Genomic DNA, 5,245 nt, shown 5'->3' with positions numbered 1-5,245 from the left:
CTGATCTGCCCCAAGTACGTGCAATAAAATGTAGAAGCGATAATGTGAAAAAAATCTGTTCGCGTGAACGCTGCCACGTTGTCATCAGTCCAATGTCTTTTATCCAGAGCAGGGACGAACACACTTTTTCATCAGCAGTTTGTTATGTTTATCCGCAGACTGCTTTCCATTACTTGTCTGTTTTAGATTGACTCGTATGGTTCTTCAGCCAGGCAAGAAGTGCTTGTTTACAGTGACACGTTCTCACGCACGACATGTCGTAAATGCAAGTTCTAACGATTGTTTTTTTATTGCACTGATAGAGAATGTCGATAGTTGTAAACTTCTGACATTTCCTAATGTTTATTTCATTATTTTGCATACGGATATGGCTAATAAGTGGATAATCTGTTACGACACGAAACGCGTTCTAAATCCGGGAAGGGAGGCTACTCCAGCGTACTGTCAGGTGTGTTCTAATACCTTAAAACATGTTTCGCCGATTTTGGATAGGGCTATTTAATGACGTCCGTATTCTTAAAAAATGGGCTTAAAATTAAGAAAACCGTTAAATAGCGAATGTCTTTATTGTTTGAAGAATACGCATAAAATGATCATTTCTCTGTTCCTTATCATTAGCTGATTCCAAAAATATAGTTTATGGTGTTTGTCGCTGAAAATATGCTGAACATGAAGAAAATCTTTGAAAGTAATGCTTCATATTGCCTGTATCTAACTTACCAAACTGGCTTCTGTGTGTCTGTCTGTCTGTATGTCTGTCTGTCTGTCTGTATGTGCGTATGATGACTAAAGGCTCCGAAACGACTTCAATGACTGAGACGGGAATTGCAGGGTATGTTCTTTGCCACTCGAGTCGTGTCATGGGGTAGGGGAAGGGCTCCCAATGTGGACCACCTCCAGTTCTGACAAGCTAGCGCGCTAGAGCGCTCAAAACAATTTCATTCGCTGTATTCACCCTCTCTGGATAACTTGCACATGTCAAAACATGTTTCAGAAACACAAACCTCAAAACCGTTAGGCTTTTTCTCTTTTCGCCTAAAACGGACTAGTTTCTGTTCACAGCCTAAGCTTTTACCACACAAAACGTGCTATTATGACAGCTAAGACCGCATTTGTTACATTTTAGTAGTGTTGACTCCGAGTTTCTACTGCAAACAAAAAATAATAGCAAAATCTTAAAGTATGTGTGAGTCCCCTAGTATGGACCACCTTCAACAAATCGAAGAAAATAAAAGCTAAAGGCTATTTTCATTTATTCAGTAAGAAGCTTGCTGAAAATAACCTATAACTAGCGCTCGAGATTTAAAAAAAATATAACAAACTAGAGGAATACCCAGCTTCGCCGGATGAATCCCGAGACAGAGACAGACAGCGTGGCGGTTCATCACAAACACCTTTGCAGGCGAAGTCCTGTCAAACGGGATTGAGAATTTTAGAGCTTATTTCTTAGCCCTATATTATCTGTTGTGGCTTCTCAAATGCCAGAACATACAGACAGACAAAAGCCGCTAGACCCCATCACAAACAGAACTCTACAATACACAGGTTTTTGCCTACACACAAACACACACACACACACACACACACACACAGAGAAGCCGTATATATATATATATGTGTATATCTATATCTATAAATATATAGAGATAGGTGACAGTGTATTTTTCGCGTGGCTATAAATTGATTCGACCTTTTCACTTTGACAGTAAGAACAACTTACGGGTGCAAGGGAAGCGTTCTGGACAGCGCAGTGACATTCTAAAAATAGTAACTTAGAAACGGGAATATGGATTGAAGCCACACGAAGGAAGGGAGATAAACGCAAAACACTGGAGAAGATAAGGAAGAGTTACTTGTAATGGTGAAATGAACACAAAAACCAAAATCGGTTCAGCGCTGCGCGCTGAGAGCACGTGTTGAAATATCTCATCGATGATATTGTGTCCGGGGTGTAGCTGAATACGGTGTCCAAATTTGAAAAAGATCCACCGAGAACGTTGGCGTTGTGATGTGGTCTAGCGGCTTTGGTGTGTCGGTATGGGGGCCCGGGTAGCTGAGGTGGAACCAAAATCGGTTCAGCGCTGCGCGCTGAGAGCACGTGTTGAAATATCTCATCGACCAGATTTTGTGCAGGGTGTATTTGAATATGGACACCAAATTTGAAGCAGATCCACCGAGAACTTTGGCCGTGCATGGCGATCAAACACACACACACACACACACACACACACACACACACACACACACACACACACACACACACACACACACAGACAGACAGACAGACACAAGTCGTATATATATATAGATAGTCTTCTTTTCGTGGAAATTGATAATTTCATTTGTTTTCACTCTGTTTTTGATACGCTTCTTTAGTTTCCTGTTGTACTTCAAATAATGCTTGCATCAACCCAAAACAGATAAGTCTAGAATATATTTGAATTGGTCTGACTTGCAAACTATAAGTTGTATCATGCTATGTTGATGTATAGGGGGCTTTTTGAGTCACTTGAGAAAAAGTGACTCTATGTAATCGGTCAGTGTTAGTCTGTCCGGCCGGCCGGCTGTCCGGCCGGCCGGCCGTCCGGCCGGCCGTCCGTAGACACCACCTTAACGTTGGACTTTTCTCGGAAACTATCAAAGCGATCCGGCTCATATTTTGTTTAGTCGTGACCTCCAATGACCTCTACACTTTAACGATGGTTTCGTTGACCTTTGACCTTTTTCAAGGTCACAGGTCAGCGTCAAAGGAAAAATTAGACATTTTATATCTTTGACAAAGTTCATCGGATGTGATTGAAACTTTGTAGGATTATTCTTTACATCAAAGTATTTACATCTGTAGCCTTTTACGAACGTTATCAGAAAAACAAGGGAGATAACTAGCCTTTTCTGTTCGGCAACACACAACTTAACGTTGGGCTTTTCTCGGAAACTATAAAAGTGACCGGGCTCAAATTTTATGTGAACGTGACTCCCAGTGACCTCTACACTTTGACGTCTGCTTTGGTGACCTTTGACCTTTTTCAAGGTCACAGGTATGTCTTGAAGGAAAAAAATTGAAATATCATATCTCTGAAACTATTCATCGGATTTGATTCAAACTTTATAGGATTATTCTTTACATCAAATTATTTACATCTGTATTGTGTTGTGAATAGCAATTTCTTCCTGTCCATCTGATGCCTCATATAATATTCAGAACTGCGAAAGTGACTCGATCGAGCGTTTGCTCTTCTTGTTACAGTGATTCGTGAAGGCCTCCCCACTGCTCCATATTGGGCGCCCAGGCTCCTAATATGGACCATTTGTGATTTTTTCTGTATTTAATTTTTGCTGAATATCCATCAAAGTTTACTAATTCTAACTAGGCCTAACGGTTAACCTAAGAGAGAAGGACTACCAAACACAAAATGAAACTTCTTCGCAAGGAAACAAGCTAGTTATCAGCATGCAACAAAAAGTGGTCCATAATAGGAGCCTGTCCCCTACTTACATGCACGAGTGTGTGTGTGTGTGTGTGTGTGTGTGTGTGTGTGTGTGTGTGTGTGTATGTGTGTGTGTGTGTGTGTGTGTGTGTGTGTGTGTGTGTAAAAGGAACACGGGCGTATTTTAGCGTGTAATCGCCTGACAGAATAGTTAATCACGCCTCAGCGTTCTTGTCACTTTTTTGTTGACATTGTAACGGCATTCAAAAAGAGTGTTTTAGCTGTTTCAACACAGCGGTTTTGCTGCCATTTTTGAGTGGCTTGTTCCGCTTTACTTCAATTTGACCTGTGGGTCTAAAATTAAAAAAACTTTAGACGCACATGCTGTCATAAAAAGACGTCATAACAAACTTACACAAAAAAAACCGAAAGAGACTGTGACGTCATTTGTCTTTTTGCTCTGGTGCATTCCGTCGTACAAATGGCTGGTCCCTGGTCAGACTTGACAAGACCGCGTGAGTACCCGGCCACAACGTCTTTGTTCTCTGTTGGCATTGCAGCTGTGAAATAATCAGTCGTGTGGGTACAGAGTTTGCTTCTGCAGTCGCTGTGTTCGTGTTGATGACGGTTTCGTGAGACAAATCAACAAATCTATCGCGTGGAAGAAATTTCTGTACAAAACACCCAACCCAACAGGAGGCGTTGACGCGTTTGCAGTTTGCTGAAGAAATTAACTGTACGTGGTTAAATTAATCTGTTTAATGCTTGTCGAAACGACCCCTAAGACTTTAGAATAAAATATTCTATTCATTGTTTGACGATCTGAACACAGATGAGTTTGCAGTTTGTAGGTTGAATCTATGAATCGGCACGATCAGAGATAGATATATATCCTAAATACGTGAGAGAGACACTCGTGAGATTATAATCGTTCAAATCACACGTGTGTATATCATGTAAATGAGGTCATGTCAAGCAAGTCTGGCAAACAAACATTGCGCTCGCTAATTACCCTCGGTGAATCTTTTGAACTAACACGTCACGCCACACTTTCAGAGTGACGTTTCTTTGCTTTGACGTACTAGATTGCACGAGGCTTTAGAAGAGATCGAGGTTCCAAAACAAGCGTCTTCAATTTAGCTGCCTCGACTGCAAGACATTTTCAGTAAAATACACGTAGGATAAACAGAATACTACATGGCTTGCTGCGTCGTACCAGATTTACACTCGTTGCTTTTTCAAATATTGAAAAGTTTGCTTTCGCTCGCAGTTCAATATTTAAAAAAACAAAACTCGTGTAAATCTGGTACAAAAGATGAAGCTTACCTGTTTTAAATCAATAACACATAGACTGCCTACGTTTCATTGCTACGACTATCATAGAACCATCTCATTATTTTAGTTTGATGTGGCTCTTGTTTGCCCACTTTAAATGCTGATTCGTCAAAGTTTTGTTGAATTGTTGGTTTCGTCCTGAATTAAACCTTTAAATTGTTTAACCTTTCTCTCTTTTTTATATTTAGTCAAGTTTTGACTAAATATTTTAACATCGAGGAGGAATCGAAACGAGGGTCGTGGTGTGTGTGTGTGTGTGTCTGTGTGTGTGTGTAGAGCGATTCAGACTAAACTACTGGACCGATCTTTATGAAATTTGACATGAAAGTTCCTGGGTATGAAATCCCCGAACGTTTTTTTTTCATTTTTTTGATAAATGTCTTTGATGACGTCATATCCGGCTTTTCGTGAAAGTTGAGGCGGCACTGTCACGCCCTCATTTTTCAACCAAATTGGTTGAAATTTTGGTCAAGTAATCTTCG

Source organism: Littorina saxatilis, linkage group LG9, assembly GCF_037325665.1.
Source record: "Littorina saxatilis isolate snail1 linkage group LG9, US_GU_Lsax_2.0, whole genome shotgun sequence".
In the NCBI taxonomy this organism is placed as follows: domain Eukaryota; kingdom Metazoa; phylum Mollusca; class Gastropoda; order Littorinimorpha; family Littorinidae; genus Littorina; species Littorina saxatilis.
The sequence above is the reverse complement of the archived record's forward strand: the minus strand, read 5'-3'. Positions refer to the sequence as shown.